This window comes from Apis cerana, linkage group LG1 (genome assembly GCF_029169275.1).
Source record: "Apis cerana isolate GH-2021 linkage group LG1, AcerK_1.0, whole genome shotgun sequence".
In the NCBI taxonomy this organism is placed as follows: Eukaryota; Metazoa; Arthropoda; class Insecta; order Hymenoptera; family Apidae; genus Apis; species Apis cerana.
Genome location: NC_083852.1, coordinates 8,215,528 through 8,242,315, shown reverse-complemented (window position 1 = coordinate 8,242,315; position 26,788 = coordinate 8,215,528). Strand labels below are relative to the sequence as shown.

Genomic DNA, 26,788 nt, shown 5'->3' with positions numbered 1-26,788 from the left:
CAAATTGCTATAAGAATGGATAAAAATATTACTTAATTAAAATTCCAAACTGGAATATTTAAAATTCTTATTTATAATTCCATTAATAAATACGAGACATATTTAGCGTTCTATATTAATAATTAAAAAATTGTAAATTTTTAATTATTCCATAATATAAATATTCCGCTGGGTTTAAAATCGCCTTTTCATTTTCCATTATCTTTGTAATTAAATATTTCTAACAATTTCATTCAAAATTAAAATATCTATCCGCTTGGAATCCAATAATAATTTTACTCGCATTAATAAATTTTCTGCGCCAACAATATATCCTAGCTAGATTTCTTCAAATTCTAAGGAATACATTTATTCCAAACTCGTAGTTCCTGCTTTCCTATTTCATAGACCACAGACGATTAAACGTTGCGTATTTCCATAATATCAAGTGTCGTGCGTATGCGGGCTTCGATTGACCCAAAATCGAGACGACTTTTCCCCCAAGGGAGAGCTCGACCTCGACTTTTCTCGAAAACCGCACCACGTTTCCCACGCGTTCTATTCGATCGCCCACGCGGAAGTCCTCGGTCGAAGCGTCTCGGTTCAATGAATGGTATTCTCTGATGCACTGAGAATGGCACGGAATGTTATATTGGTGAAACACCTTAGAACAATGAATTGTAGAAAAATACAATACAAAAGTCGATACGAAAAATGTCAATTTATTTATTAAATTATATTGGGTACAGAATCAAACCTTTATGATTAAAGAAACGAAGAATCTTTGATAAAAATTTTTGTACTATCTTGAAATAATAATAAATCTGAACTTTTGTTAATGTTATTTTTAGGAGTAGATAAATTAGACTGTATTTAAAATTCTATATAAAGTTCGTCCAAGCTTACTAACTTTTTTTAAAGAGGTAAAAATAAAATGTATCAAGAAAGACGGAATAATAGAGATGAAATATTTTCTCACTGATCCTTAGTTCCCTCTTCTTTCTTTTTTATACACTTTCTCGTGAACTTGAAGACTCACAAAGAAATTCCAACGATTTCCCCCCTCAAAGATGACGATGATTCCAATTTCTATTTCAACGAACGCACTAATAACTCTCACGAAGCAAACGGAACAAAAATCCAGATCCTTCGATCTACATTCCTAGTCATGATCATCTCGCAAAAGTCGATCGGTGACAGATTCTTTCCTCTCCTGGATCCCCTGTGTCTGTGACTGTTCGAAATGTTAAGGGGGACAACGCGACGTGTTAGTGGCCACGTCCGCCCAAACGCGCGCTTGCTCGCGCGCGGCTCTGGCTCCATTCATGTTTTTAAAGGCCATTATAAAAGTGACAAGCCGGACGGAGTCATTCCTCGCGAGGAAGCGGAAGTCCGCCATTATGCAATGGAAACGTCAATTTCCGGTGGCATTGTCGCGACGATCCGTTTCTCTCTTTCCATACCTCCCACACACAGCGTGGGTACGCGCGGCGGACGTAACACGCGCGAGAAATATTCGCGCGGAATCGCGTGGAAAAAGTGTGCAGTTTCGTGCAGAGGTTGGAAACGTTACGAGCGTGTTACAGGATGCTTCACCCACACGATTCGATGCGGGGATCGTTTCGAATGCGTTTCGCCGCGATTGTAAATACCGTCGACCGAGTTTGCTCCTACCCACACCAGGCTGCGCCTTTAACCGGTGAGCCTTTGCCCATTTTAGACCAGTTAATCAGCTCTGCCTACGCTTTTCGCGCGTACACTCGAAAAAGAAAAGAAGGATGGGAGAAGATAATTTTTCGAAAGCCTCGAATATCTCGAGGAACTTAGATCTTTTCCATGTTGAAATTAGTTCTCGATTTTCTCAAAGACAAGTAAATTCTTTCGTGACGTTTCGATAAGAATTTACACGTACGTGTTACATAAAATATATTCCACCGATATCTTTCCTCTTCGAAATCTGCAACCACCAATCCACAATCACTCGAAAATTGCCACGTTTGGTTAATTGCGTCCGACAGCGCTATCCCGATCGTGAATTTCTCTTCTTCCTTCTCCCTCCTCGCGTTACACGCGCGCGATTCCTTCACGATTCCTCGTCTCGGCGCGGTTTCTATCGCAAAAATCGATTGGGCCGGCGTCCCTTGGTTCGTTCGTTGCACCGCCACCTTACATTTGCCTATCTCGAAGTCGGCATCTTGTCCCCGCCGATGCATTGTGCACCGGCCCCCGGGCGCATTGGTGGACAAGCCGGGCCGCCACAGGCCTACCGCCATATTCACCGACACCGGCAACGAGCAACGATAATAATGGCAGTCGTGCCGCCCCCGTAGCCGGTATTCAACCGGCCGGTTTATCGTCCCCCCGCATCGGTCCACCTTTCGTCAGAAACAGCTTCTCTGTCTCTCTCTCTTTTTCTTTCTGTCGCACGAGTCGTGCACGATTCCCTCCCAGTGTCCCTCGGATGTCCACGATTCCGCGTGGGGTTGGATCCTTCCTTTCCTTTGATGATTCATTGTTGATTGCGGATGCTTTTAAGATTTTTTTTTGGTGAAATGTTTTTTTCCCGAGTTTTGAACGGGAATAATTTTGGAATTTTGTTAATATATATTGTAATAAGTAAAGGTTATCGAAGGGTTCATCTTCATAGTGTTTATTGCAACTTTTGAATTTTGCAAATTGTACTCTTGTAATTTTCTTTGATTATGGATCCTCGTGGATTACTTACAACCGAATTTATTTAATTGCTGCACGATTTTCCAGTGGCGAAACTGTTTGCTTTTGGTCGACGATGATTCACGCGGAATGGAACGTGTCGTTTTCGTCATTCTTTTATAGAACCTAAAGCTTCCATCCTCGAGCAAAATCGTACCTATTTCATCCATCGAACCTAAATATTATTGTTTCATATTCATTCATTGATCCACGATCCTGTCTTGTAAAAATATCTCAAAATTCACTAGACATAACTTAGAGAAGTATCGTTTTCTCTTCTTTCTTTATCAATGTTATCTCTATTACGAAAAATCTCTATTATAAATATGTAATGTAATCGTATTTCTATTTGTACATCTTCTCTTTGCAATATTATCGATACAAATATTATTTATAAAGCTATTTTTATTACGTTAGTCTTAAAACCTATTTATGTAGATATAAATATATATACATTTTTAACTTTGGAATTAATTAGCATGTGAAAAGTACGATTACACTCATCTTGGATATACTTTAATCGTATAATCTCCATATTTAAACGTTAACAATCCAAATTTTCATTTTTCTTAGGCATTCAAAAGCCCAATAATTATTATAATTTCAATTTTACAATTATCAAAATTATCAAGACTTGCAACGAAGTTAACATTCTTATCGATTAAATTATTTTAATTAATTTAAAATATATTTTTTCGACAGCTGTCATCGATATCCCTCTTTCTTCCCTTTTTTCGTACGTGTTTCTCTCCTTCAATATTCGATGACGAATTCTCGAGGAAGGGAATCGAGCGTGAAGGGCGCAAAAATTATTCTACGAAATTCTGCGCGTGTAGAGTGTGGGATAGATCGTAGGATAGCAGAGACGTCAGGGCGAACTGCATGAAAATTGGAAAGTTAGTGCTGGGCCCTGACCCTTTGCAGCCCGCGCCATATGGGAATCGAACGATTGTATCGGCGCGATGCTTGTCGATAATTTATAGCCGAATCTCGCAATCGACTCTGCTGCCCTTCCGCCTTTCCCGTGCCAATGTCCTTTGTCCATTTTTCAAACGAATTTTTCTTCTTTTTTTTTTCTTTTTGCAAATTGAAGGAAAAAATTGTAATCGATTGTTTGTTGGCGAAAAGAAGAAATAAAAACTCGCTTTCTTCGCCCGTAAAATTATGTTTATACGAGCAAGGAACGTATAAAGAAGATAGGAAATAAATCGCTGTATAAATTATCAATTTTCTCGGAATATCTTCTCTCGAACTAGAGAAATTCTATTATTCTATACACTTGCGTTATTAGCTTGATATCGATAAGAGTACGAGAATAGAAGTTGTCGTGTTATTGTTTCTATTTCGGTATGATGTCCCAGAATAAAGTCTCGTCAAAGTCGATTACGTATTTAAAACCACGGTGAGCTCTGTGCTTTCTCGCCTATGGCATTTATTCGATCGATTTCGATTTAAAAAAAAAGAAAAATTCCCTCTTAATTCGGGTCTAACTGTTGATAGAATTTTCAATATTCTCAAATAACCATTCTCCAATATTCCTCGAATTAAACAACTGTTTTGCTAATAATTATTGTTCACAAATAATTGCTTGGATATTCTGACATAAATTAAACGAGTGATATGATAATTAAACCAAGGATATTGAAATATACGCGGGAGAGATCCGATTAAAAAAGAATCTTCGATGTTTCAATTGTTACACTCGCACTACACGCGCCAGTTTTCGAAAAGCAAAGGTTATTTCCATTTTCTGTCATCGTCCGTTTCGAAACGGGATTTACGCACATGGAGAATCGGGGTGTTTGAATGGCGGCGGCAGAAATCCGTATCCAAGGAAAGCTCACGGTTCGTTTCGTTTCAAAACAAAATTAATAGGCGCGTCGAATGACCGGCATTATTTTATTGTTACGCCATTTTAACCAGGATTTCGAACGCGATTGTCCTTTACCGCGATAGAAATTAACCCGTTACGTTCTCCGATCGCGCGATTTTATCGAGTAATAAGCATTGTTACGGACCCACTCGATCCTGAGCAAACAGAAAGTTTCGTTTGCCGCAAGAATTTTCGTTAATCGCATTGCAAGTATCCCCGTTATTCCCCCATTCCGTATTGTGCACCGCGGTGGACACGAAATAACCGGAACAATGTGTTCCCCCTCCCCTCAAATTGATTTTACTCGTTTCGCGGTTTTATCGATAATATATGCAAATTTATGCGAAAGTAGATTTTACTGGCCGGGGGAGGAGGGGCAGAAAACGGAGGGATTTAACTCTTGTTTATTTCCACAATCGTGTTGTAAGCCCCTTCGTATCGAGAGAAATGAGAATCAATACTTGGTCCCGATCGTTTCTTCTTTCTTTCGACTCTCGACGACTGTCGAGAAAATGTAATGTAACTTTATTGACGCATCGATCTCGAGCGCCGGCGCCTGGAACGCGTTTTACGAGACTCGTTGAGTAATAAACTATAGCCGAAACTTAACTTTGTTTTTAAAGAATTATCAATTGTCTCGTTGTCGTTATATCCACGGCCAATTTTTACAAAGTATATCCCGCAGCGATCTTTTATATTTAAATCGTTTAAGTAAAAGTTCAATAAAAATTTGACTCTCGCGTTTATATCCACTCGTCATTTTGCTAAACTCACAAAACTGAAATACTAATTCCACCGAAGGTGAAGGGGAAAAAATATCCGTCAAAAACGAAGCATCAATCACCGAAACGAAATTAATCCAAAAAAATTTATTCTGATTCCGAATAAATGAAATAAATGAAATATAAATGAATAGAGATAGCAAGAGGATCCAGGTTCATGGTCCATCAGCGGATATTACCCATAAGTTTATGCCCCTTAAATATGGAAAGAACTTTCGTTTTTTTATTAAGCGAATAAACCGGATACACTCGCGGAGAGAGGGTATTCAGTGCTGTCTGCGGTCGCCCTTGAACGATCTATCTCGTTCCCGTGACGCGCGTTTGTTTCGCGGTTTTACGACGTTCCATGGTTCCTAGACGTGGACGCCTAGCCACCGTACACCGGTAACATGGTTTTATGGTGGAGTCATGATGCGACGCCTCGGCTGCCTCGTGACATGATAAATGGACAGGTCGATTTTCCGAAGGAGCGAGCTCCTCGTACGCATTCCGGTGAACCGTGTTACGTCAACGCCATTTTATTTCCCGCCACGACTTTGGCTTTATTTCGCAATTTATCCTTTGTCGCGTTTTTTTTCTTTTTTTTATCGATGATCGAACGATTTTTAACGGATTTTCTTTGCACTTTTTCTTTTTTTTTTTTTTTTTTTCAATGTAGTTCGAGGAAAGAAGGAATTTTTTTAATTAGTTTCGAATAGTTTGTTCGCGCGATATACGTCTGCATTGTACTGCCCTCTTTGGTTAATATTTTGAAACATCATAGAAATTCGAATTCTCTTCTATGCTCTTGGGTAGGATGAATAATTTAGACTATTTTCTCTCGATCTTTTATACAGTAATCTATTTCTCTCAAAATTTACATTATCAATTTCTATCTCATCCATTTCTCGATTTATAAAAAATAAAAGATTCTTAAGATTTATGTTTGCGCAGCACATTTCACGCGAAATTCCTCAAAATCATTCGTTTCATTTTTTCAACAAAACAAGGAAAACGGAACGAGATTCAAAATGGCTGCGCCATATATTGACGACAACGCTCGTGAAAAATTCCTTTTCCTTTTTTTTTTCCATTTCTCCGTAAAATTTTAACGCGATTGTACGCGTCGTGAAACGTATGTGTGCGTTGAATGTATTAAAAAAAAGGAAAACGTTTGTTTCTCTCTCTCTCTCTCTACGACTCTCCTTTACGACTTCAAATTTAGAAACGAATTTTGTCGGCAATTTTCGAAAACGAGTTCGACGACGAGAGACACGATGGGGTGATTTGCCCCGATTCGTCGCGTAGACGCGAGCACGGGGTGATAATGGACAGTTTAATGCGCGTTCTAGAATGTTGGTGGATGCAAATGGGTTAATTACCCCGTGGAGACTTCTGCGTTCTGCACTTACGTGCATGCGAACCTGTTTGAGTAATTGCCATTTCACGAGGCGACGACACGTGTACGATTAATCGCGAAAGACACGAAATACGGTTCGGTGGACGATCCCATTAAAACGAGAGTTCGCCATTGTTGAATCGTTATACGCGGGAGCGCATGTTTTCCGCCGCGTCGAATACTCTAATGATTTCTGCGAAACAACGTATTCTTCTTCCCGCCGTTTTCCACATTTCTGGGGGTAAGTGGTGTTTTGGAGAAATTCGAAGGGGTGTAACGACTGTCGCGAGAGTGTTTGTATGTATCTCTGTCTCTGGATTTTAGGATTATTCACATCTTTCACTTTCCAAGATCGCAATACTAAAAATAACGTTTACTGTAAGTCTCGAAGGGATTGAAATTAGTAAAAATATTATTTTCAACGGTATACGTCCAAGTATTTATCGTTAGCTGTTTAAAGAAATATCATGTATAATCGATAAATATTTAATTAGAATTTTATTCGAGAAACGAATCCTCGTTTTCATTCTAAAGCAGAGTGATCGAATCGCTATGATACACAATTTTCGAAATGACTCGTTTCGACGAAACTCATTATTCATAATGCGCACCACACGTGTGCACATTTTATTCGGGACAAAATAAAACATATACTCGAAATTAACGAGCGAATATTTCCCTCCGAATATTTCATTCGTCCCTGGCCCAACGAAAAGCCGCAATCGAAACCATTATTGCGAATAGAAACAGTCGTCGCAGACGAGGTTGCAGAAAATGTTTCACGTTCGTAACACGGCGCCAAAAAGCCCGTTAGCGCGCTTTTGAACTGGTTTATTCGGTGGCAGGCATGGATTCGAACCGGCAATGTCCTCTTCCCACGAAATCTCTTTAAATTCGCGGCAATGTCGTCCTCGACGGCCGGCGACATAACGTTCGATACGATGATCGTCGCTGTAAATGTCACGGCCGGGTTGGCCAAGTTGGACACGAACGCCTTAACGCCTAGGAAATTGGGTTATTGGGTGTATAATGGCCGGTTAGGAGATCCTTGAACTTTTTCACCAGAGTCTTCTTGGATAAGAATCTGTGTCTTAATTAAATACACAGATGTTTCTAATAGAGTTGTTCTTGCAAATGAATTCATCGATTTCTCATTTTTATCGTTTGAATCCTCTCGTTGAAAATTTATCTCATCGTAAAAGAAGATTCCGATTTGAAAGCGACGTTCCTACATTTTTCTTCTTTCAAACGAGCAGAATTTTATTTCGATAATATTTGAAAATGCAACCATGAGATATATAACACAAGAATAATTGAAACCTTCTCTCGAGGGATGGTTAACCAACACGAATTTAAATTAAAAAAGTCTGAGTAAACATTCAGATCTCGAGCGTTCAAAATTTATATATATTAAAAATCCTATCTATTTAGAAAATTATTATAGAGAATTGTATTGGTAAACATTTGGGGGAAGAAGGAAGATGAAAGAGAAGCTCGAGATCAAGATAGAAGTTTTATAGGTCTATGGAACGTATCGTTCTCGCCACTTTCGTGCGATCCCATTCGACGAGCTTGCGTGCAAGGGTCTGCGGTGTGAGAAACGTCGAAACCATAAATTCCCTCGGGAGCGGCTACTTCTCTCGTTGTTACACGAGCCCGGTCGTGCTTTAATTCGCGCGGGATTCCCGCGAGAAAACGCAACGTCGAGTTTCCGCCGTTTCGAATTTATGAAAATGACCAGCCGGTTAATTTGCATGCGCGTGTATTTACCCACGTGTAGTCGATTATTTTTTCCAACAGATTTTTAAAATGCGAATTCGAAGATACTTTCAAATTCAATATAAATAAGTAGGAAATAATAGTCAATCGTTTCGTCCATTACCGATTCCAAATTATAATTCAAATATTTATATATAAAACTTTTAAACGAACGCGTAACCGGTTAACTAAACGCGTTTCATCTTCTATCAAGCCAACAAATCATATTTAACTTATGAGATATTTCACAAGCAAACATACCTAATTGCAGAAATAAAACAGCAGGAACAAGTTGGTTCATTACAGATACTCGCACGCTTACTCCTCTCGCTTAATGAAACTATTTTCACGGTGGATTTTCACAATTGCCGATTCGAAGGGAGATCTTCATCGTTAATAATTTACTCTAAGTGTAAAAAAATGGATAGCACGAAACACGTTCCACGATAGAAGTTGCGTGTCTTTTTTGAATGATGAATGAAAAGAAAGAAGGCGAGAAATTAATCAACCGTTCCATCCTCGATGGAACACCGCTCAATTCAACTTGTTTAAAACTTAATTAAGATAGCAATATAATTTAATCGACCACGAGTCGTAAATTATTTCATCAGCCAGTCTCCTTAAAATTTTTCCAAAACATCTTACCTCAACTTTCTTCAAATACACGTATAATCATTTCAACTCTTAAACGTCAAATTATTTCTCATCTAACGAAACACTTCCGTACAATTTTCCACGAATATCCCAATTCTATATCAGAAATAAGCAATCGATGCCCGCATCTCTTCTCGCCCCTCACAAGTACCCCCATCAAACCCCGATCAAATGCAATTAAACCCCCTCCCCTCCAAGAATCCCAACGATTCCAACTGCTCGAAGCGAGCGCAATTTTTCCGTGACACGCGTCTGGAAAAGGGGGTCCGGAAGAAGCGGATACCGCGAGGCGGAGAACGCGCGTGCACGTGACCGAGCGGAGCGGGTAGCGTGGGTGGAGAGACGCGCGTAAGCCCATTGATTGCCCACGGACCATTCATGGGATCCGCGGGGATCGTGAGAGGAAGCGGACGCGGCCGTGCGTTTTCGTGTGGGATTGAGCGAGCGTGTGGGTGTCCGCGCTGCCTTATTTGTACCGAGGCGAGCGGTTTTTCGCATTTCCGCCCGAACTGCACGCACCGACAGGGCCCACCACCGGGCAGGGGGCCCGCCGCGGCCTTGCCTGGAATAAGGTGGTGGGTGGCGGTGACGGTACGCTGCGATATTTCTAGTACGATTTTTCCAACAATTCGAGTATGTGTGATGTACGAAGAGGGAATTGGAAATATTGAGGCTTATCTGTGTTTATTTACATGCTTGTATCTATTCAATGTTTATTTGGACGAGAGAACGTATCGAGGAGAGTGGAAACATTGCGTCGTTAGTAGCGATTGGGAACCGGAATCGAATACATTTGGTAAGTCTGTTATATTCCTTGGAATGTGTAATCGAGGTTGAATTTTTAGCTGAGAATCGATCGTCGTTGTTTAGGTGTCCCCTGTAGTCGGTTGGAAACGGGAAAGTCGAGTGTGGGTGGATGGATGGATGATTCACGAAGGTGGGGAACTGCGAGGGTGGGCGGTGAACGGCGCCTTGGCACGTCTTAGCTGTATCTTATTGGGTGAAAATAGATGTGCTTCTGGTGGTTGATTGGCGTGGGTATAAAGGAGATTCGTTTAAAAGTATTGTGCAGGGTGTTTCGTTTAATTTGTACGTCTTGTTTCGCGAGAACAACTTCCCCATTGTATACCCCTCTTCCTCCTCTTCGAGTACTTTCTATTCGAACAACAATATCCTCAAATATTCCTTGGAGATCGCGATCCGCGCGAAGAAAGGAGGAGAATTTATATACTTTCCGTTCCCTTCCAACCGATCCTCGAGACCTTTTATCGAGAATAAAAAAAAAAAAAAAAGAAAGAAAAGGTGGGAAGAAAATGTCAGGCTGTTAATAAAATGGCGAAAGGAGAGGGACATTTTGCCACGGTCGAAACTCCATTATAAACCGCTTAATTTAATATTCTCGCTGCATAGTCATGAAGTTTAAAGCGTTCCGTGAGACGGTAACTCAAGTAACTAAAGAAGTGGACAACTTTCCTCGTGCCTGCCCACGCGGATATTGCCCACGCGCTTCCGACTTGTTTCCCTCGCGCGGGTTATGCCCTGCCTTACGCTCTCCTATCGAACCTGAACGCGAAACAATTTGCAACCGTGTAAATTCCCTCTTCTTTTGCAACGTTATACGAAAATCTCGTTTCGAATTCGCGTGGACGAACACGCGCGAATCAGTGCCCCATTTTTAACGAAAGAGAGAGAGATGAAATAAAAAAAGGGAAAGAAAAGAAGAAAGAAATTTCAAGTACAAATGTACAATGGCATTTCTTAAATTGACATCCTTTCTCGGAGGATTTTGTTTTTAAATATCTGTCAATAAGTTTAATAAAATGGCGGGGGAAATGTATGCATAAAGCGAGGAAGCGAGAAGGATTGGAAAGAAGGATTTTAGGGAGGGAGGATATATCCTTCGACTGACGTGGAGATGTGGCGAGGCACATGTGTGGCAGGAATTTTATTCGAAGGGATGAAAATTGCGATGCTTTAATCCGGACATTGCGTATACACAAACGGACAGCAGGTTGAAGAGGGTAAGACAAGGATATTTCCGACACTCGGCGCCAAGGGTTGGGAGCCTCGTTAATGAATTCGGTTGCTTGAACGAAATCCTGTATTTCGTGGCCGGTTTTCGTGTTATGTCGTTTATATTATATACGTGTACCGTATAATTTCTCTTTGAATTCGGTTAAGTTGTCAAAACAAGTTTACCAGAAATCTTGAATAAAAAATATATATAATAGTAGCTGCCAGGTTGGTACACACGGAATGTCTCGAATAAATCTTTCTTCTTGTTCGAAAACGTGTTTAATCGAATTAATTTTCACACGAATCATTCCATTCACTTCTCTCGATCATTAGATAATTCGTTTTTTCCGTGGGATTGTCTTATTTCAACCTTTTAAACTTAAAAAAGTTATAAAGTTTCCTTATACATACCCGATAACCATTTCGAGTATCGTTCGTTAAAATACAGGCAATTTTAGAAACAGAAAGCTCCATTCACGAATATTCCATTCTCGAAATATCTATCCTCCCGGCACAAAAGGCTTATTTTTCGTTTCGACCGAGGCCACAATGGAGAGGAGAGACATTGAATGCCCGTGCTTCCCATTATTCGACTCCTTGGTGCACGCGTGCGTACACGCGACGTCTTTGTGCTCGTGGAACACCTTCATCTAACCGTAGTACACACGATACTTCTTCATCGGTCCAACTTCCTCCGCGGACGGACAGGATTCTTCTCTTCCAGCCTCTGCTGAGGAGAGTTACGCAGCTTTTGTCCTCTCGCGCGCGCACGTGAATATTCATTCTTCCACCGCATCGATTCCACGCACGCTACAACTTCATTCACCACCCACGCCACCACGGTTTTCTTTGACCCAGTTCGATTGTTTTTTTTTTTTTTTCCGCTTCCTCGCTTTTACTACGGTTTTATGACGAATAACAGGCGGAAAAATACCGAGGGAACGGAAGGATGGAACGATCGAACTTGACGTTGGTTTCGTTTTTTCTTTCTCTTTTTCTTTTTTTTTTTTTTTTAGAGGTAGAAAGAGTTTTATGGAAAGATAGTCTATAGAAGGATAGTCGAAGGAAATTTAAAGAAAGATTGGCGAAAATAATTCTTCTGTGAGCGATCAAAATTATATCAGCTTCGTACTTGAAAGTCTATTGCTATAGCATGGTCATGGAATTTGTTTTTCCGCTATGTAATATTATGAATGAAAAAATATAACGTGTTATTTTTAGATAAGAGTTTCGAGAGAGACTTTATTCGATGTATTAAAATTTTTTATTCAAATAAACGTAGGGGATAATTTATTAATAATGTAATTAATTATTGAGAAACGAATAACAAGGAATGCAGTAGGTATGTTAGCTTTGCGTCTAACATATCCGAAAAACTGTAAATTTATCATTGCGTGGGAGAAAACAATCCACCAACCGGTTAAACAACTTGGGCACGTGTGTGTCCAAGTCGTACGTTGTCCTATTCATTTTTATTCCTGTCGTACATATATAAATTATTTTTCCACATTTTACAACTTTTTCACCACTTTCAAGATAAATAATTGTACAATTATGCGTGTAAATGTATTTCCATTGCTGATAAAATCCGGCCAATAAAATTTAAAATTTATTATGTTTCTTTGAACCAAAAAGGAGAAAGGAGAAACGATCGATCGAACCGTTTGAAAATTTAATTCTGCTTTCAATTTATTTCCAAACTTTCTATATTATTCTATACTATAATAACATTTAATTTTAAATATCATGATTTTCCTGAATTAAAAAAAAAAAAAAATTAAGCGAATCCTCAAAGAAGAAGCTCAAAATTTTAACTTTTCTGATCTTACCTTTAATTTTTCCAAAATAAACAAATGCAACTTTCTACATTCCACGATCTTATCAATCGAGCCTGGTATCGCGTTTTACCACGAGATAAAACAAAAGGCGAGCGGTTTAGAAACGATTAATTACGTTTACAGTTTTATCAAAGTTGCATACCGGATTCAGCAAAGTTCGCGGTTGAATGTTTTCACGCATGCGCCCGATACAGCAACCGGTAGTTCCCCAACATGATGATTAATGCACCAGGCGATTAATTATCAACTTTGTTGCTATTTATTCGTTCTTGACAGCCAAGCGCAGCTCATAGTTCCTCTATGCACAATTGAATTTCCTCAATGCGTCTATCTCCCGCTATTAATAGCCGTGTTTCCTTCTCTTTTTCCACCATTCGTATCAATTTCCTTGCACCGTTTCCTCTTATCAACAACGTTAAATATATCAATGCATCGAAACGCAAATGCCCGATATCGAGGCCTTCTTCCTCTAGGAAAATTTCTTCTTTGCAAAAAGCGATCGACTCCACGACTGATGATCAAATTACGTACCGTTTTATCGAATTATAAATTCATTTAAATCGGCAATTTAAAAGTAATTATCCCGTTAATTTTTAAATTAATCGTACAATTGGGAAAAACGTTAATCAAGTGCAACGAATAATATATATATATATATAATGGAATAAACGTTATCGATTTCACGCCGATTAACCAAGATCCCCCCCAACATCTGTCCATCACCTCCCAATTTCTCGAAACGTTAACGCGTCAAAATCCCCCCCAAATCGGTGCAACCAAAAGAGCCGCATCCACCCATTCTCACCCCCCGAATCAAGAACCGCAACTCCTCTGGATCGTTGCTGCTAATATCGAAAAGCAATAAAATCGACGTGGACAACGGAGTGGTCCCCTGTCAAAGAAGGTTCGACCCTCCGGAAAAGGGCAACTCGTGACGCGTGGAAGGAAAGCAGGAGGGCGCCCCTCGATAATTCGGCCGACTTGGTGCCCCTCTAATCTACCCCCGTGGGCTCGGCTCGTTAGGCAATAGAAGGAAAATTTAGGTGACACGATCCCGGAAGGGAGAGTCACTCTTTGGGGCCGACACCTGTCTGCCCCTCGACGTTGCGACGCAAATCGAGGGGAATAAGGGGAGTATAAGGTGATGGCAACAGATGTTCGTCGATGGTGGAGAAGAGTAGCGGCGGGATCGAGCCCGGTTTGGAACCGATCGACCACGCGGTTTTTCCTCCTCGTGGAAGTGTATTAATAGGGGAGGATGAAGCACCTGGACCGGATAAATAACGACTCCAATATCGGGTTTAAATTATTACATATATTTGGATAGGGGCGAAAGTTTCTTACTTCTGGCCTTCTTCTATTAATGGATATTTTTCTTTCACGCTTAATAATATCTGTGCGATTCGAGAGATACATCCGACGGAAAGATCATGGATAATCTTAACATTCTAACAAAGTAAAAAGTCTGAATGGTAAAATATTAACAATGAGATTGAATTTTTGAGAAATAAATGGAGCAGGGAGACGAAAAGACTTAGATATGGAGAGAATCTTTTAGTTGATGAGATGAATCTCGCGAGATATATATATATATACTCGAGGCTCTCTTCACTCTCAAATGGGTTTCACACCCTTATTCATATTTATCAGACTATGCGAGGTATTGGAGCAGTAAGGAATTCGTCCATCTCTTTACGTAAAGCTCGTCAAGGCATCTGGCGAAATTTCATGCACCAACGCGGGCCTGATTAATGTTTACGAGAGCGGGAAAGTAGACGACAGCTCGATTAGGTGTCGCACGCGCGGCCGCTTAGCCATGTAACCGACGACAGCCGGCTGTGTCCGGGGAAAAGAAGCTCGGACGGATGAGGTAATTTATTGCAACGGACCGTCTTCTGACGCTCGAACGACGGTGAACACGATGTCGTTGCGTGCTCTCGAGAAAGATGGACGATCTTATAAGGAGCGTGAAATCGTTTCGGGATCGGTAAGGGAATCTCTCATCAATTTGCATTCTCGATACCTCTTTAACACCTTCGTGCCCACAGAAGATTCAACGGAATAGCTCCTTGACACGGAATGTGTATTTGCTACGGTTGAAATATTTCACGTGTCCTCTTTCAGAGATCGAATTCTCAAAAATCCTTGTGTACCGCAAAAGAAAGGAGAAAAGAAAAAATCGTACGATGTTTAATATTTCGTCGTTTGGATTTTTCTTTTTTTTTTTGTACGATCGTGTGCATATTCGTCGACGAAAAATTCGGGTTAATCGAACCTCATATCGTTTCCTCGCGCGTTTCCTGTCTCTTATCCGCATAAGTGGCACGAGTTCTCTCGAGTCGACGAGAATATCGCTCGAAAATAAACGGTGACGGCGTAAAACGCGGTTGAAATATGGAACGGCAATGGCAAACGCGGTGCAGGAGTAGGACGTAACGAGGCAACAGCCTCTGACCCAGCACGCACGCGTTTCCCGCGTTTATTAGGTAACGCATCATGACCGGTCCTGTTTCTCGTTGAAAACGAGCAGGAATCTTGCGGGACAAAAGCTTGTGAACGGCACACAAGCCCGGCCGGCCTCCTCGACCGTTTTAATTGCTCCTAATTTACCAGCTGGATTCCATTGGATTTATTCTCAGTCTGACGAGGTCCTAAAATAACCGAATTGGCGCGCGCGACTGATTGTTTCGTTTAAAAAGTCGGCCTCTGACTCTTCGAGCCGTTTCTTCGCAAGTCCTCGATATACTTGGTACAACGAGTCGAGCCTGAGTAGATAAACGAAACGTTTAAGAGCTGGTTTTACGTAGCTGATTAATGAAAAATATTACTTTTGTTGAATAGTATTGTTATTCGTCGATTCATCGTGACAATGCCAATTTTCAGTTTATAAGCCGCAACTAAAAGGCTCATAATATTTCGTATCGTAAAATTCATGACTTGGTATTGTGAAAACGCAACTTCAAGCTAGTCAAATGTAATTTTTAAAAAATTTTAAAAACTAATTGAATCTTATTGAAATTGGGAAAAATTTGAACCGTCGTAACTCCGAAGACAGTGATCCTCGGACAATGAATGAAAAACGATTAGAAGCGTGGAACTTTCCCCTTTAAAACGCTTTTTCGTTTATTTTAATACGACTTTTGGTTCCCGAGATATCCTCGTGCAAAGGAAAGAGTGATTTTTAATAATTTATCTTAAACCCTATTGAACCCTATTAAAATTAGAAAAAATTTAAACCGCTATAACTCGAGAAATAGCGATTTCCGGTCAATGGTTGAGAGATCATTAGAAACGCGGAACCTTACCCTTTAAAACGCTTTTTCATTTATCTCGATACCAGTTCCGGTTCCCGAGATATCGTCGTGTAAAGAAAAAGGTAATTTTTAATCGTTTACTATCTCTATCCTTGACTCTTACTCGGACCTCTCGCTCGCACCTCGGCTCGCTGACCTATCCCAAACTCCAGACAAGCGACAGACGCGATTCCTGGAAAAACGTAGTACGCATTTTTAGGAAAAAGGTATAGGTCAGTACGTTGCGCGCCCATTCATAATCTCTGCGCTATGTTAAACGCTATACAAACTTTGAATCCGTATATCTCGGAAACCGATAGAGATATCGGGATAAATCAAAAAGTGACTTCAACGGCGTGCTTTTATCTATTCCCTCAATGGATTTTGATGACAAAATTTTTAATTTCTCTCCACGATTTTTACGTGAGAACGAAGTTTTTATTTATGACGATGAATAAATGATATTATATAAAACATATGGAAAATATATTTTAGTATTCTTCGTATATTACTTGAATATTTGAATGTATTTTAATTATGTAAAAATTCTTTATTAGATACATAGCAATCAACAACGTAATAGAGGCATATTGATTGACAAATACTGGTCAATTTGATATATTCAATGACAGTTGAGAGTCGCAAGAGGATTATCCCCCGCCAAATTAATTTACTTTTTGATCCAGATGTCGGGGATTTTTTCGAATTGGGATAAATGATGTAGACTGTATTTAAATTGGGGAGAATTTGATTCATCATTTTATTGGACAATATTATTACATTTGGCTGTAAACTCCGAATTTTACAATTTCCCGCCGTTACTTTCACAGTCTGCATATATGAATTTTTAATATTTACGATATATTCAAATTTTTTTTCGCGTTAAAAATCCCGCATCATGCATCACCATCACGTGTATTCGTTTATATCCACTGACTCAACTCGCTGGATCAACTATAGACAGATTCCTTGGCGGTTTCGTGATGCAGCTTACGAAAATAACGTGCAGGCTTCGTCGGTTGCTCGATCGGTTTGTCGAAATATAGCTTTTGGGTTCGGTGGCGAGGAATGCTTTAGGGGTGTGTTGACTCGATGTTGATTCGATTCGAGAACCGTAGAATTTTAGGCAAAGATCTTGTTTTCCTTGCGGGGAAAGCACGGCAACAAATACATTTCCGAATATAAGATATGGCCCGGTAAAGTCTTGCTCCGTAGGTGAAACCGTGAATAATCGGATAAAGTTCGGATTTAGGATTTCAGCTGCTTCCTTAATCAGTCAGCTGCTACTTCGAGAAAGATACTTGGGGATATACGTGGTTTTGGCTTTAAGAGAAGTCAAATTCCGGAAAGTTTGATTAAACTTCCACCCGAGTTTGAAATTATTGCGATGGTTTTTCTACTACGAATCTTGGTTCACGGGATGAAATTGCGAAACATTGGCTCGTGTCGAAAGTTCGAAGGATTTTTCCATTCGGTGTTTATTTCCTTGTTTCCGTGTTAGATCGAGGACTTTTATTTATGCGTCGAATTTTCCGATATTTTCGCGGAAGATAAATGGTGGAAAAAACGAAGTGAACTTGACACGAATTTCGTGGAAATTCGCGAACGATGATAACGATGATAACTCGGTCAGAATGGTGGAAAAACGATAACGAGAAACAAAATAATAATCCATTATCTGAAACGAGAAAAGAGAAATAATATGCCGCGGGTCATAATGTCGCCATTATCCTCGACAAATTATCTAATTGTAGCTCTCTATGCGCTCGCCATCGTTATATAATATTCGCGAGGTAATGTTATTCTCGAAAAAAAAAGAGAAAGAAAGGAAAAAAAAATATATCGTTGAAATTATTTACAAGCAGATTTACTATCTTATCCTTTACCATAAAATTTTGTGTCGTGACTTTGCTTTATCTCTTTATATTCGTTTATTTTATCTCAATAAAAACACCGAGGAAAAAATTTCGTATTAATCAAATTTCGTAATAACGAAATACATTTTAGATTTCAAAATATTCCAGATCTTTTAAATATCTTAGAATATAGGAAACAATAAAGAGAAAATTTGTTTCTTTCGAAAAATATAACACGATAATTACAATAATTAAAAATTCCTTTTTTTGCTTATTATAAATTGTTAAAATATTCAAAGATAATAATAGAGAGATGGTAAGCCTGTTTACAATCATTCCATGGTATTTCGACACGATGATTAGTTATTTTTCCCTTTTTATTAGACATTCAAATCTCATCTCTGAGATTTATTTGCTAACAAATTAATTATTCATACAAATCAATGTAATGATATCTACTTTCCGATGAGAAGTTAGTAAATAATCTTTTAAATTACAGTATTAGAGAGATAGTGGAAGCCTGTTTACAATCATTCCATACTATTTCGACACGATGACAAATTATATATTTTTCTTTTATTTTTCTTCTCTTCTTTTTCTTTTTCTTTTATCAGGCATTCAAATATCATTGGACATTTATTTGCTAACAGATTAATTATTCATACAAATCAATATAACGATAACTACTTTCCAATGAAACGCTAGTAAAACAATCCTGTTAAATTACGGTAGACGTATTTTCTTTTTTCCTTTTTTTTCTTTTTTTTTTTTTTTCTTTTTTTTTACGTACATACTTTTAACAAGACTGAAATGGAGGATAATTTGATCGTGGTGTACCAACAACGGTTACGAAATGTTTAGATTACCAGACTTATGAAACATTTATATACAATAATAAGCGGCTGGGACTGGGAAGGGTTTTGCGGAAGCGCGTGGGAGTGGAGACTGTCTCCGGAGAACTTTGCCCCAAGCGTGTTACGTGCACGTTGTAACAAATGTTCACAATAATCGTATGATAATGGACACGGAAAACACACACATAACACACACAGTGACTTCTGTCAGCGCTATAATTCGCGGGTGTGCCAACGCTACTCCACGATCTCGACGACATTTCGCGCTCTTGCGAAACTTGCTCTCCGTTGTTTACAATAATAGAGATCTTTAAGCGTCTTATTTGACGCGAATAATGAAATTACAACAAGGACAGGACAACTTATAATTGCAATCGTGATCGAATTTTATATTTCATTTTTAAGCATTTAAATTTAAACTCTTCCTCTATCCCTACGCTTACATAATAATTGTTGACAATAAAAATATGTCTACTCGTTTCACGGCTTCCAAAATAAATTTTTTTAAATGTTCGAGCGTTAAAGATTCGCGAAACGAATCGACTTACAAATACGGTAGATATTTTTCACCGGTGATTTACTTTTTTGTTTACGACCGATTTATCTCTCGTATTTTCACCTTCGCGCTTCCCATTTCGCGTGGCGAATTCCCTGCACCCCAGGGTATGCGGCGGTGTATTCCGGCGGATGAACGACTACGTTACATCGTCCCTTCGCGTACGAATCCCGTGGCGAAAATCCGCGCATTCGCGGACGCGTGAATCTCATTAAGGCGGAAACATCGCGCGTTTCAAGCTGGTTGCACCCGTCGTTCTTTCGACACGTCCCCTCCTTTGTCTTAAACGGATTGCGGGGGCGTCGAATCGAGACACGGAGGGTATAAATCGGTGGGTGCACGATGTGTCTGGGAAGCGGAATTAATCTTTTTTCTCAGATGTAATTTCTCCTCGTGTACGTTCTTTTGTTTCTTTCTCTTTTTTTTGCATACGGTGTAACGTTTCAAAAGATTCGAGAAATGATGGCACGAGTTTTTATTATAAGCATCGCGCTCATTTGAGTCGTCGGATTTGTAAGAGTGCGGTATTCTAACGAGATATATACTCAAATTTAAGACTGAAATTAGTAGAAACGTGTAACATATGCACGTTTTTTTTTATAATTATGAAAGCAAATTATTAGCCTGTTTGGTAATTTTAATATCGACGCAGTATAATTATATATTGTCTCTATTAATAGGACTAACTTAAATAGATTGGAATTAAATTTGATAGTAATACTGTTTAAAATATATTTTGCTTAGCTAAATTATTCCAATTTTTTTCAAATATTCAAATTCATCATCGCGAATAACAGACAAGAAATAATACGAAAATTCAAATTCCCATAAAGTGGTAATTCATTATTTCAAATCTATTATCCCCTGTCTTTTATCTCGAATAGCTCAATAACTCAGATCGAACGGTATCATAATAACATTAAAATATCCCAGCAGATATAAGAATCGAATACATCATAGCCGGTCCCCGATACAGGTATCAACAGATAATTTTAACCAACGTCTACGGCAAAACAAGGGACAAGAGCTCAAGACTAATCGTCGTACCAATTACTCACGGTATATGAAATTGCATCGGATCGTTATCGAGCGATTTATCGTGTTGCAGTTGGTATTACGGCTTTCCCGAATAACATCTGTATACAGGGACCGCGGCAAAACGATCGATCTCGTATAAATGTCGTACCACCGATTCGGAGAACCCTTCACGTCGTTTGGAACATTGGCCTGTTCTCCGTGTGGCCGGGTTTACTGCTATAATCACGACGTGATTGCACTGTTACTGGTTCTTGATACCTATTCGCGTGGCCGCATAATATTGGTTGGAATGAAAGCGTATACCGGGCGATGCTGACGTGACGCCTTAATCCGTTCCCTCCCGTAGGTTCTTTCGCTCGTGACACCTCGCCATTTTTATTTCGTTGATTTGAAAGGGAAATAATGTAGTCGTGAATGGCATGTGAGCTAGTTTTGACATTGTGCGATATCCTTGATTAAAATGTCTTATCCACCGTATCTTATCTACTTGAAATAGGTTGAGAGATCGAAGTTGAAGTTGAAGTTCTTTTAAATAAATTGGATTAATTTTGTACCCTTTTGAATGGTAGAAAAATAAAGTATTTCATACGCGTTTTAATAATAAGTGATAAAAGTGATAGAGTAGTAGTAGGAATATTTCAATTAATTGATATAATAATTTTAATATTAAATTTCGACCTTTCCGAGGAGAGAATATTTTCTCTGTTAAAACCACTTCTGTGTTTTTGATCTTTTGATTTATGTAATAAATCTAATACACGGTAGCGGTCAATAGTTCCGCACGATTACCTTTCAGATAGATTATCACGCATTATAAATGCTAATTAACTGCAATCTGTAGTTGCGTGGATACTTTATTCGTATACGTGTTGATCGACAATCGACCAATTATTTACGCGTAACGTATAACGCGATAATAAATTAAAAAGATCGATAGATCGTACACTACATTAACCATTATAACCATTATAATTTATCATATTCCCACGCAGATACGTATATGCATATCGAATCACTCGAATTTTCTTTAACAAAAATAGCTGATCGCAAATAAAATAAAACGGAATGAAAAGGGAAAAAACCCGATCGATATCATCCTCCACGCTTAACGTAATTCAAATCACGCTCTTCCAATCTCACGGAATAAATATCAACAAGAATGAATTGCAAAACGTTCGATGAGCCCTCGAGCGACCAGAGTTTAAACCTCTCAATTAACGAGATCAGCGTGTCCGCTTGGACACGTTCGAGTAAACGCGCTCCTCCCATATCAAACGATCAATTATTTTTCATTCCGTTTCTCTCGCCTCGGTATTTAAAAGTCGTCGTTCGCGCTCGGTTATTTAAGTCCTCCTGTCGCCCGGAGAGACTCTCCTTTCTCTCTCTCTCTCTCTCTCTTCATCCATTCTCACTCGACATTCCTTCTCTTTGTCCATCGCACACGTAACACACGTGCGTTACGTAATCGTGCGACGCCCGCGGCCGGCCAGCCATGAATGAGTGACTCACGCAGGCTAGCCGCGTGTGTGCGTGACACCGTGGCGTGCGTACAATCACCGTTGGCCACGTGTGCGATTCACGCGCATGCGCCCCACACCTGTTTACGCGTTATTTACACCACTAGGGAAATTTACTTCCACCCTTTCGCCCACCGTTTTCGCTGGGAAACGCGAAAGTTTTCGCGCGTTTAGATTGTAGGTGAGAGATTACATCGGAAAAAGAGAGAGAGAGAGAGAGAGGAAACTCGTCGTCACGTCTGGCAATTTTAATTTTATTTTTTCTTTCGTTGCTCGAATATAATATTTCGTGTAAATTTTTATTTTTAATATTCGAAGATGTTAAAATGCTTGACTAATGGTTTAATGATTGTAGGAAGAGGTTTGATATCTTTCACGTGTTCTTCGCGTGGTGTTTTTAAAACGGTGCTTTATATGCCGGTCGATTTCGAGGGTCGATAGTGAATTTATAATTAATCGTTCGAAGAAATTTCGTACCTCGTGATACGAAGCACCGTGTATCATGCGATTGAAGATAGGGAAATAATGTTTTTATTTCTTATTCGTGGTTGTTGAACCTCTTCGTGTCTAGGATTAATTTTTATATTGTTCCAGGGATTAAGAAAACGTGCAATCATTATCAATTTTCTGCCATTTGTTGTTTTCTTCATCAACAAGCGAATTAAACTATTTCCAAATTTCGTATGAAATTCCACGAGTTTCCACTCAAAGAGGATCTCGGTCGAACCTTATAAAAGTTCGAAGCTTGATAAAAATAATCGAAACGATAATCAACGGTTTTCTCTCGATTGTATTTTGAGGTATAAAATTCCCACTCGTTCAACAATTGAAGGATGATCCTCTGAAGAGAGTAAATCGAATAAACTCAGTCATGAGTATCGAGTTGAGTTTTATGAGCAATAATTTCGGTGTTAATTTCGTAAAACGCAGCACGTATTTACCCGCTTTACGTGAGCGACGCGCGTAAAATATTATCTCGAAACGAAAATTTCGCTGGTTTTCGAGCACGAAAAAAGAAAAAGAAAGGAAAAGAGAGGGAAAGAGAGAGAAAGAACGTTTATTTACGAGCAGACTGATAAGTGGAGTTTTACACGGGCACACGTTCGCCGCGAGCTGTTTTCCTTTACGTCCACCACGGCCGCCTCTCGTGTCGATCCGTTTAATTGAGTTTCCTCTTACGCAAGCCCCGCGTTTTTCCTTCGACGTTGCTCCAGAAAGCCGCGTGGAAAACGGCGGGAGGCCATCTTTCCTGCGTCTCGACGAAATTAATTCGAATTCATCGCCCGTTTAATCCATCTCGTATCCTCCATTGCAGTGATTTCCACTCGTTAAAAGTGTTTTTCATTTTTTTTCTTTTCAATGGATTGGCGACGGTATTTTTAATTAAGAAATTTCGAGTTAATTTGTTCGTTTTTTAACGTAGAATGATTCGCGGAGGGACTTGAAAAACAGTGATAAGTCTATTTTTAAGTGTAGAGTGATACGTGTTGACAAGGAGGATGCTCTATCTATATTGGTTTATCGACGATGAATATTATGAAAGATATGTTTGTTAATGATAGAGTTTTCATCACCGCGTGATACTACTTTCAAATCATTCAATCTCTAATTACATTCAATCGAGAATATCAAATGATTCTCTCGAGCGAGAACTGCAAAAGCAATGCTATGATGATAAATTTATTTTTATTAATGATCTGTCATTGGCTAGTCGATGACAACAGTTATTACGAGATACCGAAGATGACGCATTTATAATATTGTCATATTTCGTATTTTACAAAGATATTAGGATAACAAAAAAGTCGTGTTAATTTTTATTCGAACGAGGAATTTTTCGTTAAATTAAATGGAACAACGTCGTCGTTAAATGTTTGCCCGGTTTATTTATTTGGTTAATTCATCTTCCTCGTTTCTTGGTATTTGGTGTCGTAATTTGGCTTGTATCGAATAAATTCATTTGAAAACAAACGGAACGTTGGAAATTGGAGCGACACGCTCGATATGGCGTCTCGATTCTCCGCGCGGCGTAAATAAAGTCATTGTAGGCCGTTTACGGTGTTGTCGGCGATACATTTAGAAAGTGGTTTATCTGTGACGATGGGGGCATGACTCAACCGTTCGTGTAAACGCCGTTAATACCTTTCTAGCTCGGCCATTCGACGTGGTGAAAAGAGACCAAAGTCGTTTCTCCAATTGCGTCATAAAGGTACGATAATCGATTGAAATCAGTTTTTGCGATTCGTTATACGATCTATCGATCGGTGTATGCAAATCGAAATTGTGCAAACGATTCAGTATTTTTCTGTTATTTATTTTCTTACTTTCTTTTTCTTTTTCTAACGGATCGATGGAATAATTTTGTCAACTTTTGACCTCGTAGAGATAAAAGAATCTCGAATTGGGCTCGTATCGTTCTTTACGATAAATTCATTTTGTGATAATGATACTTCGTGCTCACAAAATTTTGAAATCAACGTAGATTAACTCCCTTAAGAGCCGAATCGTTTCACGGGAGTCACGTTGACGCAGGTAGGTATAGTTGCTTAAATTGATTATAACGATCAAACATTTCCAGTTAAACGTATATAAATTTAAAATAGATACAAATTCATTCTCCTGAGGAAAGTTTTACAACACTTCTGATACATTATTTTTGTTAAAATTTAAAAAAAAAGGTAACCGATTATTTTCGATAAATTTCACTTTCTTCGTTGTTCCAAAAATCTCTTATACCAGAGGAGACGAATGTAAACGAGAGAGTTCGGATCGGCGCATACATACACACGCACAGCAGCTCTTCACTTTAAACAAAACACTCTCCACGCGTTCCTCGAGGGCGTGGAAAAACGCGGGAACGTTTTTAATTTCCCGCGAGTATATTATCCAACAGTCCGGAGATTTCCTCGAGATTTCACGGGTGACGGGGCGTGAAAACGCGTGTGTGATCGACGCGTACCAGCCAACTCGAAGCGCCTCCAATTAAGAATAATTAACGGGGCGTTATTACGAGCCATCACGTATGCGCATTCATTCGAAACCGGCTGATTTCCGCATATGGGTACTCAACATGAAAAAGGAACGGCGATTATTGCGCCTGTGGGATGCACGCTTCCTCCCCTATGAATTATGTATCGCGGCTAGCCTATCGGCCACCGCTATGTTAATTTCCTTTTTTTGTCTTTTTTCTTTTCTTCTTTCCTTTTTTTTTTTTTTCCAACGAGAACTTCTGGGATCGAAGCGAAGTGTGATGGACGTGGCGACTAACGACTGGTCCGTCCCTGCCACTCTTATCGGTCGTTTCATGTGGATAACGTAATTGGAGTAACGCGATTCGGTGAAATCACGTTTCGTTGCCACCGTCCTCCATTTGATTTCCTGGAAAATCTCTCTACCTTCCAGATGGATCGATTTTTCGACACGAATCTTCCTTTTGATCGTTTAATAATTCAGATTTAGTTTTCAAAGAATTTTGAGCAATCGTTTCATTTTCTCACAATCGTCAAACTGTCCGATTGAAAATCGAATAAACTTTTTAAGGATAACCCGTTCGAACTACTGTCCAATTATAACCGAGTACACAAACCATAGGTATAATATACCATTGTGTCCGCGAGACAAGTTTCGCTCGAGCGAACGTCCCACGTGCACGGCCATCTAGATTTTCGTGGAGCGGGTGAATAAAACCGGGATACAAACCGGCCCTCAATTTGTCCAGTCGCCGTGGAAACTCCGGCTAATTATCTCGTATCTAACGTCCAAGCGTAATTTCTCGTTTCGAGTTTCCCTCTTTTGGGACTTCCTGCGAACTCGTTTCCGCGACGATCCGCGACACGCGTCCCTCCTCGTCGTCGTATTTATAGAAACGACAATAAACGCTCGTTAAATAGAACAAGGCGAGCAAGGAGGAAGAGGAAATTCTCGTGACCGAATCCCCTAATGACCAAGGCTGTTCCGCTGAAAAATATCGTTTCAAACAGTCGTCTCGCGCAGGCAAGATGCTCGAATGCCACTGGAAGTGTCGTAACTTCCGCTGGTTCTTCAATCGAGTCGACATGGACGGATAAAGTGATCGACCTACGTTTGGAATCACGTGTTACGTTACATCGATATTCGGTAGGGGTTGGAGATGGCTTGGCAAAAGTAACGGAGGAATTTAGGGAATTTAGTGTCTGCGGAAATGAAATTAGTCGAATTAGAATAAAAGGTGATAAAATAAGAAAATTAGCAAAGCGAAGAGTTTGACAATTTGGATGAAAGTTAAACGGATGAAATTAACGGAAATTGTGGGAATGAAAACTTTGAGAAATTCGGATTTGCTTTCACGGTTAACCAAAAATTATAATAATTTCGAAAATACGGTTAGTGTGCGTAAAAGCCGAGAGAGAGTAGATCGAAGCCAGGAGCCGTAGCTTCCTCTAATTCCCGAATCTCTCCGGGGAGCCGGCGAAGGGAATCATTTTTCAATTTGTCGCCGGATTTCCACGGTGCGACGGTGTTATTTTTACGAGGAAGCCGGCACCGGGGTTACATTAGTTGTCTCGCGGCGGCCACAGGCGGTCGGCAACTTAATTTTCGGACGTTGTCCGCGCCCTGGCCGTCGAAAGTGCTCGTGAAAACAAACGAGCAAAGGACTCTCGAGCATGCTCACGGGGGTCCTGTCTGCTCCTGAGGCGAGTAACCT

The 26,788-nt window shown here is 39.6% G+C and overlaps 1 protein-coding gene and 1 long non-coding RNA gene across 3 annotated transcripts in view; both read left to right on the top strand.

Moving 5' to 3' along the window:
- LOC107994871 (3-phosphoinositide-dependent protein kinase 1) overlaps nucleotides 1-26,788 on the top strand; it is a 491,030-nt gene that overhangs the window by 205,869 nt on the left and 258,373 nt on the right. The gene's annotated exons all lie outside the window — the stretch shown is intronic.
- LOC114577083 (uncharacterized) lies at nucleotides 8,607-12,764 on the top strand. The gene is made up of 2 exons (XR_009831929.1): nucleotides 8,607-9,932; nucleotides 10,007-12,764. It is a non-coding gene; the product is annotated as an uncharacterized LOC114577083 (long non-coding RNA).